At 42.3% G+C, this 14497-nt stretch overlaps 1 non-coding gene across 1 annotated transcript; it reads right to left on the bottom strand.

The window, feature by feature from the left end:
- Positions 1-12424: 12424 nt before the first annotated feature.
- Positions 12425-12532, bottom strand: LOC123572608 (U6 spliceosomal RNA). Its single transcript, XR_006697173.1, has one exon. It is a non-coding gene; the product is annotated as a U6 spliceosomal RNA (small nuclear RNA).
- Between the last annotated feature and the right edge of the window lie 1965 nt (positions 12533-14497).

The following is a 14497-nucleotide window of genomic DNA, read 5'->3' as shown; positions in this document are numbered from 1 at the left end:
TTGTTTAAAAAGTCAAAAAAACAACAGATGCTGGTGAGGTTGTGGAGAAAAGGGAACACTTACACACTGTTGATGGGAATGTAAATTAATTCAACCATTGTGGGAAGCAGTACGGTAATTCCTCAAAGAGCTAAAAGGAAAACTACCATTCAACACAGCAATCCCATTACTGGGTATATACCCAGAGGAATAGAAATCATGTACGTGAATGTCCATTACAGCACTATTCACAATAGCAAAGGCATGGAATCAACCTAAATGCCCATCAATGACAGATTGGATGAAGAAAATGTGGTACACATACACCATGGAATACTATGCAGCCATAAAAAAGAACAAGATTATGTCTTTTGCAGGAACGTGGATGAGTCTGGAGGCTATTACTCCTAGCAAACCAATGCAGGAACAGAAAACCAAATACCACATGTTCTCACTTATAAGTGGGAGCTACATAAGAACTTATGAACACAAAGAAGGAAACAACAGACACTGGGGTCTACTTGATGGGGGAGGTGGGGGAGGGAGAGGAGCAGAAAAGATAACTTGGACACTGGGCTTAATATCTGGATGATGCATTAATATGTATAACAAACTCCCATGACATATGTTTACCACTGTAACAAACCTTCATACGTACCCCCAAACCTAAAAGTTAATAAAAATTAAAACTAAAAAAAAAGAAAAAGGAAAAAAAATCTTTCTCTATGTGGGTTTGCCTCTATGTTGATAGGCAGTGAGGTTTAATTTCATTTTTGTTTTTTAGGAGTTGATTTTTAAAATTTTATTTTGGTGTTTTGTTTTTTGTTTGTTTGTTTGTTTTCAAGACAGAGTCTTGCTCTGCAGCCCAGGCTGAAGTGCAGTGGCGAGATCTCGGCTCACTGTAGCCTCCGCCTCCTGGGTTCAAGTGATTCTCCTACCTCAGCCTCCCAAGTAGCTAAGACTACAGGCACCTGCCACCACACCTGGCTAATTTTTGTATTTTTAAGTAGAGATGGGGTTTCACCATGCTGGCTAGGCTCATCTCAAACCCCTGGTCTCAAGTAATCAACCCACCTCAGACTCCCAAAGTGCTGGGATTCTAGGCATGAGCCACTGTGCCCAACCCTACTTTTGTTTTATAAATAGATACAATATATACATAGTTCCAAAGTCAAATCTATAAAACAAGGTATACTCAAATAATTTTAACTACTATCCCTATTCCCTTTACCCATTTCCTCCTCTTCCAAGCATAAACATTTTTTAAGTGTAATTGTTTAGTCCTGCATTGCTATATCATTAATATAAGCAAATATGTTTATGGGTATATCTTTTGGTATTTAGAAAGGTTTCTATTTGTGTTCTAGCCATTACCTTTATACTAATACCTTTACTTAATACGTTTAGAGCTCTGATTTTTTACTGTTGTCTATTCGTTTCTACCATGAGCATTCCCCAGCATCCAATTTGAAGTAATGTTTTATTCCCAGTTAATATCTATTATGAACTTAATTTGTTTTTCATATACTCAATCTATTCTTCCCTCAGGTTTTGATAGTTGCGTTATACTACCAGAACACACAGCCATCATGCACCGTACTTACACATTGAACTTTACAATCTTCACTTAGATTTTATTCTATAGACTAATAGACATTTAATGCTTACCAATAGTCTTTATGTCAATGTCTCTCCAGTCATTTTGTCTGAAAATTCTTCTTTAACAGATTCCCAAGGAAAGATTTTTGAAATATTATTTCCTGAATTTTCACATCTTCAGAATAATTTGTCTGAAGCATTTATAATTTAATGTCAGTTTGATTAAAGTTATTGATTCACATTTTTTCTCTCCTGGCATAAACCGTTGCAGTCAAAAAAAAAAAAAAGTGTGATGGTGATTGAGTTTTCTTTCTCTAAATGTCTGGTTCTTTTGTCTGAATATCCAAAGAATTTTTTTCCTTTAAATTCCAATAATTTTACAAGAATATGTCTCATTGAATTCTGTTCTGAGTCATTTTCCCCCAGAAACACAATGTGTCCTTTCAAGATGTCACTTTGAGGTTCATATTTTAAGATAAGGGGTTTTTTTATTAAAATTTTTTAGCATTTGCTCTTTTCCATTGATTGGTTTTCTTTTTCAGGACCTCCTGTTTTACATATGTTTGAACATCTTTGGATATCTTTCTGAGCTGTTATTTTCTCTCAAATTCTCTCTTCGTTTCTTTTGGATTTTTACAATTTTCCTTCTTTTAATCTCCTTTTTAAAAAATGAATGTTTATTTACTCTAGTATTTCATGTAGTTTAATCTTAATTCCTGAAATGATTTTTTAAATTTCTTTTTCTAAAGATAGTTCTGTTACCTCTATTTTTGAATATTCCTACTATCCAAACACATCATTTCTGAGTTCTTCTACCTTTGATTTATGTTGTTTTTCCATAGCTTTTATCACTTTGCTTTATTTTAGCTTGTTTTAGAATATTAGGTTATGGTTTTCATGTCTTTTGTGAGCATCTTATGTGCTTTCATTGTCTAAAGGAATGTTATTTCTGCTCCTTATTATCACATTTTTTAAAAAATAAGAACTTCGTATGGACATTGATCATGCCCTTTTTTATTTTTCCTATGGCTATGTTTAAGTGAAATAATTTTTTTTTTTTTCTGGCAAAGGATGGATGGCCAAGGATAGATTTTCCAGCTTCCTATCTCTACAACTTCTTGTTTTGTTGTTTGTGATGAGAAAGGTGGCCTTAAGACTTTCTAAAATATGCGCTTCTGCACCTCCCACCCCTCGCTCTTCTTCTCTCCTTCTTTCCTTTGTCCCTATTGTCCTTTTCTGCACAATTTTGATTCTGCTCCCAGTACTTGTTCCTCGGTGTAGTACTAAGCAAGCTTAGTAAGAGAAGAATAATTTGCAGCAGAGATGGTATGTAGCTCATAAAGCCTAAAATATTTGCTGCCTGGCTCCTTGCAGAAAAGTGCCAAACCCTGTTCCACAGATGACTCTATCTTTTCTCTGAAGAGCACCTCCCCACTCTGTGTGGTCTAGGTGGTGCCATCAATCTCTGTGCACCATCACCACCAGTGAGATGTGACCCTAGAAGGATCACATCTTTCTAGGATGTGAAATGGATCCTTTCCTATAGCTGATATACAGATATTCAGAGGGAGATTTTTCTATTGGGGTTGCTTAGCTGTGGGTTGTAAATCTCAGGCTGCTGGTGGCCACTTCTCTTAGCCATATGGAGGAAACCTATTTGCAATGGGAGAAAAGGGAGCTTAGGTTATGAAGGCAGTGGGGTGATTAATGAAATCTCTGACTCTAGCTAAAGCAGCTGCATCCTTGGACTTTGTAGCTACAGGAGCCAATACATTCATCTTCTGCTTGAGCTTATGTGAGGTGGATTCTGATGCCACAACCCAAAAAAACCCAGACTTACATAGCTGCATATATAAAATCACACGTGCATGGCCATTGAAATGATTTTTCTCAAATTATTCCCTGCTAAAGGCTATTTTTTTAACTATAAGAGAATTAAAGAGTTAAACAAAAACAAGGGAGGTAGAAGAAATTACTTTGCCCGTGAGCAAGACAATACCTTAGCTAAAATTGGTAAATTAGTCTAAATTTTTAAAAAGCATGCACTGAATAGGCTGGGCATGGTAGTTCACACCTGCAACCTCAGTGCTCTAGGAGGCTGAGACAGGAGTATCGTTTGAGGTCAGGAGTTCAAGACCAGCTTGGGCAATATAGAGAGACCCTGTTTCTGCAAAAAATAAAATAAATTAGCTGAGTGTGGTGGTGTACCCCTGTAGTCCTAGCTACTCATGAGGCTGAGGCAGGAGGATCCCTTGAGAGCCTGGGAGTCCAATGCTGCAGGGAGCTGTACTCCACTGCACTCCAGCCTGGGCAACAGAGTGAGACTGTCTCAAAAAAAAAAAAAAATAGCATGAATGAAATAAGTTCAGCTTGTAGTTTATAAATAATATTGAAAATAATTTGATTTAATGAGAACAAATAACATCACATTTTGATAAGCCAGGGCTGGCAGAGGTTGAATTAGAAAACATAAATTACTATTATATTGGAGTGGAGCCTATCAGAAACATCAGTGGAGCTTTTTCAAAAACCAGAATTGAAAAGGCCACACTGAGGACCTACTGGGATAACTGTGATAAATAGAAAAGCTTGGGAATTACTACTCCAATATGGTTCCTTCACCTTTAAAAAATGTGTATTTTATATTTTGCTTAATTTGGGATATTCTTAGGTAAAGGTTCAAAGTCCTTATTTCTGTTATCTCAAAATATATATTCATATTCATACCACCACCAGATGGTTTCACCAACGCTACAAAACTACTTTTCAGTTGACTACACCCAGTGGTAGCAAGGACCTGGGGAAATCTTGTAGCTCTATTAGACCAAGGTCAGACCCAAACCACAAATGAATAATGGCTAGGATATCAGAAAGGCACAGAAGCAAATATTTGAGATTTATTAAGATGTTTTATCAAAATACCAAAACAACAATTTCTTTATCTTGAACAAGAGAGTGAGTAGAAATCTGTCCCAGATAAATAACTTAGGCTTGGCTTTAATTAGCTCCTGATGTGATTCTCTGGATACTGAAATCACTCATGTGTAAGTACCGCAGATGCCAGGCCCTCAGGCACCTGAAAGCAACCTCCTTTCTCTCTTCATTAGAATGACCGAAAGGACTGCCAAACACTCAGACTAGAGCTGGGCAACAAGAGGCCCTGCAAGGTGAGAACCTCGCTTTGCAAACCACAGGGGTGGAATGGAGGCTGTGGGTCCATCAGTGCTGACAAGTAGGAGCCTCCAGGCCTCAGGTCCACATCTGAGAGGGAGAGCCCATCCCCGGTCTACCAACAATTTCACCTGTAATTTGTACACACACAGTTCTTTTGTTCTGCTTAATGCTGGAAGGGATGTACATGACAAAGAGTAGGCTAGGAGGGAACAAACCCCTAGCACTTTCTTTTCTTGCCGTGCATTACATAATAACTCTTTTCTGTCCATTTTTTCTTAAAGTCTCTGATATTGAAGGGGAGCTAGTTATTGCTTTAGATGACAGGATCCAAATGATGGCTGCCATTCGGTGTCTTGCTTAACTCATTCCAAAACAGTACATGCACTTAGAAGATTTTTTCTTCTAAGAACTGAACTTGGCCATTTCCCAGGCAGCTCTATAATCCAGCAAAAAATCAGAACTTGGATCACAGATTAGGAAAGTAATTATTTGAATAATCCCTCTTGGCTTTCCCAGACACCCTCTCCCCAGCCACTTCCTAGAAGCTCAGGGCGACTTACAGCAAAGTTTTCTTATACACTTCCTATCTTAACCCAGTCTAGAAAGAGAACTGCCAGCCAGGAGCTAAGAGCAGTAGCAGCAGCAATAGTAGTAACAGTAGTAGTGACGAACCACTTTCACGAGCATTGTCCTATTTGCTGTCACAGCAATCGTATGAAGAATGAGCACAAGTACTGTGGTCTTCACTCTGTGGACCGACAGACTGAGACTCTGAAAAGTTAAGGTAGTAATTGAGAGAGCAGGTACTTGAAATTCAAGTCTTTTACCTATAACTCAAGTCAAAGAGGCTATATCACTCTACTAGTTAGTTACAGATCCTGAAGTTGACTGGCTAAATAACTAGTAGGACCAGAGAAGTCTGTCTCTCAAATGTTAATAGGAGCCTAGAGCTGAGTAGCTGGTGTTGCTTCCTGGGGCTGCCTCCTGGAAGATGCAATGGCTTTGCTCTGTCATGCTCCAGGGAGCTCAGAAGTGACAGAATGGGGACCTGGATTTCAACCTAACATAGATCTACCTGATGCTTATAGTCATCAATCGTTTACCTCAGAATTGGTGAGATAATCATGCAGAGATGGCTTAAAAATGCAGCAGACAGCCAGACGTGGTGGCTCACACCTGTAATTCTCAGCACTTTGGGAGACTGAGGCAAGAGGATCGCTTGAGTCCAGGAGTTTGAGACCAGCCTAGTCAACATAGGGGGACCTCCATCTCTACAAAAAATTTAAAAATTGGCTCGATGTGGTAGTGCATGCCTATAGTCCTAGCTACTTGTGAGGCTGAGGTAAGAGGATTGCTTGAGCCTAGGAGGTTAAGGCTGCAGTGAGCTATGATCATGCCACTGTACTGCAGCCTGGGTGACAGAGCAAGACCATATCTTCTTTTTTTTCTTTTTTTTTGAGACGGATTCTCCCTCTGTCACCCAGGCTGCAGTGCAGTGGTGTGATCTCCACTCACTATAACCTCTGCCTCCCAGCTTCAAGCGATTCTCATGCCTCAGGCTCCGGAGTAGCTGGGATTATGGGCGCATGCCACCACACCCGGCTAATTTTTGTATTTTTAGTGGAGATGGGGTTTTATCATGTTGGTCAGGCTGGTCTCGAACTCCTGACCTCGTGATCCACTCGCCTCAGCCTCCCAAAGTGCTTGGATTGTAGGCGTGAGCCACTGCACCTGACCAAGACCGTATCTAAAAAAAAAAAAAGGGGGGGGGGTGCAGGCTGTTGGCTATTGTACAAGAGACCCAAGTCAGGGGCTTAGAAAACATCCCAGGTCTCATCCAGCCCCAAGATTTCTATGAGTTCCTGGAAAAGTGGAGAGGAAGAAAGGGGGCTTTGAAAGCAGAAGTAATGATTCAGCAAGGATGTTGGCTGCATTTTTCCTCTGGAAGGTGAACCAGAGAATAAAGAACAGATTTTTCTTTATTTTGCAAGACCCAAGTAGGGAGAGTGGAGGGGAATGAAGTAATAATTAATACAACTGAAGTCAGAAACTAAAAGAATGGAGGGAACAAGCAAGTAAGAAGGAGAAGAAAGAAAACACGTTATGTTTCCTTTGAGAGAATCATTTGTCGAGACACTACGTCTCAAACCTGGTAACAGCTGGTAAACTCAGCTTTGAGTGTTGCATAAAAATATCACCTGATTTTTAAAAATCGAAACTTATTTTTAGTTCACTTTTTCCACTTCTTCCATGCAGAGATGTTCAGTCAAGCCTTACAACTGGTATTATGGGTTGAACTGTTTCCTCCAGAAAAGATATGTTGAGGTCCTAACTGCTAATACCTCAGAATGTAACATTATCCAGAAATAGGGTATTTACAGAGGTAATAAAGTTGAAGTGAGCTCATTAGGATGGACCCTAATCCAATGTAACTGGTGTCATAGACAGGGAAATTTGGACACAGAGACAGACACACACACAGGGAGAATGCCACATGAAGATGGAGGCAGGCACCAAGTGATGCATCTACAAGCCAAGGAACACCAAAGATTGCCTGAAAACCACCAGAAGCTAGGGGAGGGGACTGGGACAGGTTCTCCCTTGCAGACCTAAGGAGGAACCAGCCCTGCTGACACCTTGATCGTGGACTTCCATCCTCCAGGACTGTGAGACAATGTGTTTCTGTTGTTAAAGCCACCCAGTCTGAGGTACTTTGCTACAGCAGCCTAAGTAGACTAATCCAACTGGCTATTCGAATTTCACCTTTGTTGGATCCATGCTTTCCAGGTAAAGGCCTGGAGTGCTCTGGAACTGTGATGCTCAAAAGGCAAGGAGAATCCAGCAAGTTGGAGCAGGAAGTAATCCCAGAGGTCATCAATCTTAACTTGTTTTATAGATATGAAAATTGAAGTTCAGGAGGAGTGAGTGACTTACCCAAGTTTTCACCATACAGAGTCATGACTCTATCCCAGGTTTTCAGACCTCCAGCCCACAGCTCTTTCTACCAGGCCCCGATCTTACCCAAACTGCACACACAGCCCTTCCTGTAGTTATTTACCTGTTGGTTGGTTACATGCATCCTAAGTATGAAACTTTGGGCTGGAGTTACTTGGAACCTGCTGGCTTGGCAACTGATGGGGGCAGGAGCGAGTCCTTTCTAGGGAATCTGACCAAGGGCTGCATCAGGGAGGCAACAGCTTAGAAGAGTAGATATTCCTGCTATCTGTAGACACATCACATTTCTGGTCCTTTCCTCACCTTCCTCCTCTGTTACCTTGCCCACATGGTCAATCTAAATCACAGAACTAGAAGGGCTAGAGAGGAAAATGTTCCATGTTAATTCAAATGCCAAGAAGGAGCCAGTGACTGCAACATATATTTGCAGAAGATCTTATGGAATTAAGCGCAGAATAAACTTTCTGATCCCCAGGTAAATTATCAAAGAATTGGGCTTTAATTTTTCTGCTCCTCTGCATCTATATGAAAAATTAGTCCTGGGCTACTTTCTCCAGACGTGCAGATTGGGCCTAAGCTTGTAAGTGGTTCCCAAGTCAGAAGGTATTTGCATCTGTCTCCTCTCAAAAAGTCCTCAAGCAGACCCTTGATTTTTGTCCCATCCAGTAAACATGCCAAGTGCAAGATAACTACACATTTAAAGGAGCAGCAATTAAGTGGAATCTTGGGGAGGAAGGCATGATTTTGTCTACCATGGGAAGGAGAGCAGGGACTCCTTCTTTCTAATCTTCCTCTGTCTTCCTGGGAACTGGATTTCTCTTGATTTTGTCTCTCAACAGGAAGAATGAGGTGAGACCACAGTTAAAGTGGTCACAGCCCCCAGGAGCTGACAGGCAAGGAGGGATCTTGGGTCAACCTGTACAAAAGGGCCCAGAGGAAATCCTTTGTTCTGATGTTGAGACACGGCCGTGTGGAAGGAAACCAGGCACAGCTTGTGCACTGATAGACTGGGGAGGCGAAACACTTCAACTGCCCCTTTGTTCTCTAATGCTATTGCTCTATCTTCCTTTCTCTACCTTCCCCCATCCTACCCCAACAAGAACCAGATAGAGCCTTCCTGAACCGACCAGTTTCTCACCTGGCCTTTCTTTAAAAAAAAAAAAACCAGCATTGGTACAAACACATGTGGCAATGAAGGTCAGTGTGATTTTCCCTCAAGATACAGGATCAGAGACATCTCTGCCTGTTGCCTGATCTCCCTGCCCCATCACTTTACCATTTGTTTTTGGTTTGGTGTGAAGCAGGGTCTGCTCAATCCAACCCTTCTGTTCTCCAGCCTTCACACAATTTCCCCACACAACCTTCCCACATTTTACAGCAGCTGCCCATCCCTCCCCACCCACAAAGTTACTGAGGGAGCAGCCACGTTTGGGCAGGGTGACCTGACCCCACACACCACCACATCTCCTTAACCCATTGGGCCAAGCCAATGTCCTGCTCCTGGGGAGCCTGGAATCCATGCAGGAGAGATGGCTCAGAAGCCGTTGACAGTGGCAGTTTTTTGCCAAGTGGATTAGTAAGCAGAGAAAGCTCCTCTGCAGCCAGATGGATGGATGGGTGGACTTGCATAGAAGCAGGAAAAAGAGAGTGAGGGAAGCCTTAACTGTCCACAACGCTTTCATTCCTAGTTCCAGAACATCCCTAAAGCCCAGCTGCCTCTCGACCTTGGCTTCGTTGATAATCCTCTAGCTTGAGCTAGTTTAATGTGGACTTCTGTTGCTTGCTTGAAACTAAAAGAACCCCCATTTATCAGAAATCAGCTCTGAAACCATTGGCTGGAGAATGGCCAGAGCTAGGGCATCGCAAGATCTCCCCCCGAAGAACAGTCCTGTGAGGCCTGGAAAATCCTCCTACTGTATCATTTGAGCCACATTTTACCATCTCACCCACAAGGGGGAAATGCAAGTTTGGGGATTGACTCTATGACATCCAGACACCTTCTCACTCCCCATTGAACTTGGAACTGGCACGTTAACCACAACTGCCAGCTCACATGCATTCTAGCTGCCATGTTTTAAGAAGGACAGTAATGGTTCACAGTCCTTTATCCAAATTCTTGAAGTCCGGTGTTTCGGTTTTCAAAATTTTTCAGATTTTGAGAAGTATGGCCCATTATAAATTACGTAAATTATATAACTCCCCTGGAAGGGTCTATGGCTGTCTCCTAATCAAACAAAATACACTAATATTTAAAAAGTGGAATAAATAATGATTATAAGCAGTTTCATGCCAAGTTTTCCTTCCACATAGTTTCATATTAACTCAGGACAGGTGTTGCTCTCAAGTGAGTTACTAAAAATCTTAGTTTCAAAGCTTTCAGTATTGCAGTAATGAACCATTATGGTTCCCCATTTCACAGATAAGTAAACTGATGACCAAGATGGCTATGTACCTTACTTGGGCAGTCTGGCTGTAAAGGCCACAGCCTTAACTACCATCCCATCCTGCCACTCCATTGTTACACTGCTTCTTCAAACTTGACCCTAACCAAGAGTGGCAGGCTGGGGCCAGATCTGTTAAACCCCATGGAGGAAAATCAGAACGGGAGCTGTTGAACAGAGTAGACAAAGTCAAAGAGGAGATGTGACCATCTTCTTCAGATAGCTGTCTTCTCCTCAAATTCTTTCCCTAAGGCCTTTTCTAACCAGGGGACATTGGGCGACCAGAGACACTAAGAACAATCTTGCAAGGAGAAAGAGGTCTTGAGGTTCTGAGTGAGAGGTATGCAAAGGATAAGTAGAGGTTAATCCTAATCTTTGCCAAGTAAAGCAAAGGAAAGCTTTGAGAGTCAACAGCCTCAGGTCTTTATCTTTCAGTTTATCCATTCATCAAACACTCATTGGGTGCCTACTTTGTGTCCAATGCAATCAGCGCTGGAAAATGCCAGAGAACAAACTGCCCCTGGCTAACAAAGCCCTCTGTAAGCCTGCTCCCAGCTGCCTTTCTGATCTCTTCTCTCCCCTCTCCCACTAAATCCAGCCACACTAGCCCTTCCATGCCACAAACCCTCTAAGATCTTCCCCGCGTCGGGACCTTTGCCCTTGCAGTTTCCCTTGCAGGCATTTTCTGCTTCCCGCTCTTCCAATGGTTGGCTGCTCGGTTATTCAGGTCTCAGCTTATCCATCATTTCCTTCGCAGGGACTTCCCTAACCGCCCAATGGGAGGAGCCACCCAGTCGCTCATTTCCCCATTGCCTTAATTTTCATCTTTGCACTTATTGCTTTCTGTTTTTTTCTGTTTTTCATTTGTTTACCTTCTCTCCCTATTGAATACAGCTTTCTGGGATCAGGAAGCTGGTCTGTTTTGCAGTCTGCTGAATTCGCAATGTTTCAAACAGTGCCTAGCACATAGTAAGTAGTCTATAAATATTTATTGAATAAATTAACAAGCAAGAAATTGAGCTATATTTTGGGGATTATGTTAGCTTTGTTGTTTTTGTTTGTTGTGTTTGAAAGCCTGAAGTGTTAGACCAGAGAAAACATAACACAGGTATGTGGCTGAGATGGCTACCTGTCCAGCAACATCCATATTCCCCATCTTTAATAACAGCAATCCTGTGTTTTAGCTGAGAATTTGTCTGACCAGTTCAAGTGTACTTCTCTTGGCATCTTTACAGCATGGATTTGGCCACACTGGGTGAGAATGAGCTGTGTCATTTCTGAGTCATGTCCTTAAAAGAAATTTATATCCTCCCCTCCCCTGGCCTTTATCCCCCTTCCTGCTACCTAGATGATATCAGGATCCAAAGCAACCCCATTGGAGCCAAAGATGGAAATCCTATGTTGAGAATGATAGAGCCGCCTTGTCATCTGTGAACAGTTTATTTCTGGATTATTACATGGAGAAAAATAAACTCCCACCTTGTTTAAGCCATTATATGTGGGGCTTTCTTAGTTACAACAGCTAAGCCAGTATCCTATGCCTAATAGAAGTTTTTAAGTCTTTTTCAACAATTTGAGTGTTTTTGCTCTATCTGGTCTGCCTCTGCCAGAAACTACTACCCAAATATTACCTTTATTTTTTGTTTTATTTTATCCTCACTATTTGTCAAGTTAGTTCCTGTGTCCCACAACCCACTGCATTTGTGTGTTGTAGAAAAAGAAAGAAAACACATTTAATGACTGTCTACTAGCTACTAGGGACTATGCTAAATGCCTTGCCTGTAATACCTTGTTTGATTCTCCTAATAGATACATGAGTCTGATGTCATTTTCATTTTATACATAAGGAAACAGGCTCAGAGAGGTTAGGTGTCTTGTCCAAGGTCACACAGCTATTAAGTGTCAGAGTTGGGCTTTGAACCCAGAGGACGTTGATCCTGTTCATTCTAATACTCTGAACTTATATCATGGTATATGCAATGACTGAGGGCTTGCATAGGGGTTTCAAGACTTGCTTTTCTTTTGGCTGTAATTGACATCATTAATCTAATTGTGTGATTTTTCGTTTCATAGCTTGCTGCTCTTTATGATGTCTTTATATAGCCTTTATCTCTCAGGGTCATGTTTATTTGTTTATAAAAATTATGGTAAAATATAACAAAATTTACCATTTTAGTCATTTTTAACTGTACAGTTCAGTGGCATTAAGTACATTCACATTGTTGTTCAGCCCTCATCACTATCTATCTCCAGAACTTTTTTTAACCAGCCCCTGAAAAAATATGAAATGCTTCATGAATTTTCGTGTCCTCTTTGCTCAGGCGCCAAGCTCATCTCTCAGTCTCATTGCAATGTTGGTATATGTGTCGCAAAGCAAGGGGCCCTTGTGTTTAAGTCACTGGTTTTCTAACTCTTGGCTCCCCTCCCCCTTCTCTTGCTTTCCTTCTGTGATCTGCTGCCTGCAGCTCAGTAATGAATTGGAGTGTCCCAGTCATACCTGTACCTGCTCAGGATCATGAGGGAGAGGAAGGAGAAATAGGCATGATTCTTTATCTAGTGTCCTGGCTTGGATCTTATCTCTGCTTTCTGCCCCCACCAACAACCCAGGAGTCAGAGCAAGGAGATGGGAGAAGGTTCACAAACTCCCTAATTGAAATCTGAATCATTTCAGAGTTTCTTAGCCCTTCAAATGGTGAGTTAGGAACTGTGATTTGCTCCACACTGAAGCCATCAAGATGAGACTCAGGGCTGGGCATGGTGGCTCACACCTGTAATCTCAGCACTTGGGGAGGCAGAGGTGGGAGGATCACTTGATGTCAGGAGTTTGAGACCAGCCTGGCCAGTATAGTGAAATCCCAACTCTACTAAAAAAGTACAAAAATTAGCCAAGCGTGGTGGTGTGCCCCTGTAGTCCCAGCTACTTGGGAGGCTGAGGCAGAGAATCGCTTGAACCCAGGAGGCAGAGGCTACAGTGAGCCTAGATCACGCCATTGCACTCCAGCCTGGGCAACAGAGACTCAGTCCTGGAAAAACAAAGCAAAATAAAAGATGAGACTCAGACAGCTCCCGCATGCCAGGGCCAGGAGGAGAGATGGGAGTCACCAGGTCTTGCCTCGTCCTTTGGGTTCATAGGGAAGGCCACCGAGGGTCCAGTCAGGGTTGCAGCTTGAGCCCGGTAGGACCTAGAGACCCAGGTAAGATTCCTGACTCTTATCCAGGGCTCTCTACCTTGACATCTACTGACAAATCTCCCCCTGCCCAATATCGTCCTATTTCCTCTTACATATACTTAAAAGCCTTTCTCTCCCTAACTAATGCCTCAAGCACTGTCAGCACTTCCCAACAGAGCCCATTGATCCCCTGGGTCCTTCAGATCCAGTGCTAGGGGATTAATAAAAACCTTTAATAAAAAAAAAAAAAAGTAGGCAGCTGTCGTGGTTGCTCTGCTTTGCCACCCAACTCCCCAGCAGGACTGTAGAACCTGTCCCCCAAGCTGCTGGGAATGCTGGCTAACAGTGCTCAACTGCTGGTCCGCTCTGGAACTGCCCCCACCTGCAGACAGCCGCCCTGCCTGGGGTTATGCCCCCTTTCCAGAGCAGCCCGGTCTCATGACAGGAAGGGCCATTCTAGCTTCAAGCTCTCCATGGAGCTGCAGCGGCCAGTCATGAATGCACGGTGGCCCAGCTCCTCCCTCTGTACAATTTGGCTTACTTTCCTTCCCCACAGGTGCTTACCCTGGTAGCTCCCCTAATAAATCTCCGGCGCATTAATCTCTCCATCAGAAACTGCTCCTTAGGAAGCCAACCTACAACAGCTCCAAAATAAAAAAACAATTATGAGGCTCTAGTGAACAAATGTTTAATGGAATGTTTACAGATGCCACATTATGTGAACTCCATTAATTGTTAAATTTAGTATTCATCAACATTTAAAATGTCATTACTTCTAATCACTATCTGCAGGTTAGAATTTCTCAGTTCATGTAAATTCCAGCCCATATGTAATGGATGCTGACAAATAATAGCGAATTGTAAATTAAATGCAGCACTTACAGTTAAATAATTTCAAAAGTAAAGTTACTAGGGCTGGGTGCAGGGGCTCATACCTGTAATCCCAACACTTTGGGAGGCCAGTAAGCAGAAGGACTGCTTGAAGCCAGTTCAAAACAAGGCTGGGCAAAAAAGCGAGACCTCAGCCCCGACCCTCCACAAAACATTTTTAAAAATTAGCTGGGTGTGGTAGCACGTGCCTGTAGTCCTAGCTACTTGGGAGGCTGAGGTGGGAGCATTGCTTGAGCCCAGGAGGCCAAGGCTGCAGTGAGCCAGGATAGTACCATTGCACCCCAGCCT

This window comes from Macaca fascicularis, chromosome 3 (assembly GCF_037993035.2).
Source record: "Macaca fascicularis isolate 582-1 chromosome 3, T2T-MFA8v1.1".
Lineage (NCBI taxonomy): Eukaryota > Metazoa > Chordata > Mammalia > Primates > Cercopithecidae > Macaca > Macaca fascicularis.
This window is presented reverse-complemented; position numbering and strand designations above follow the sequence as displayed.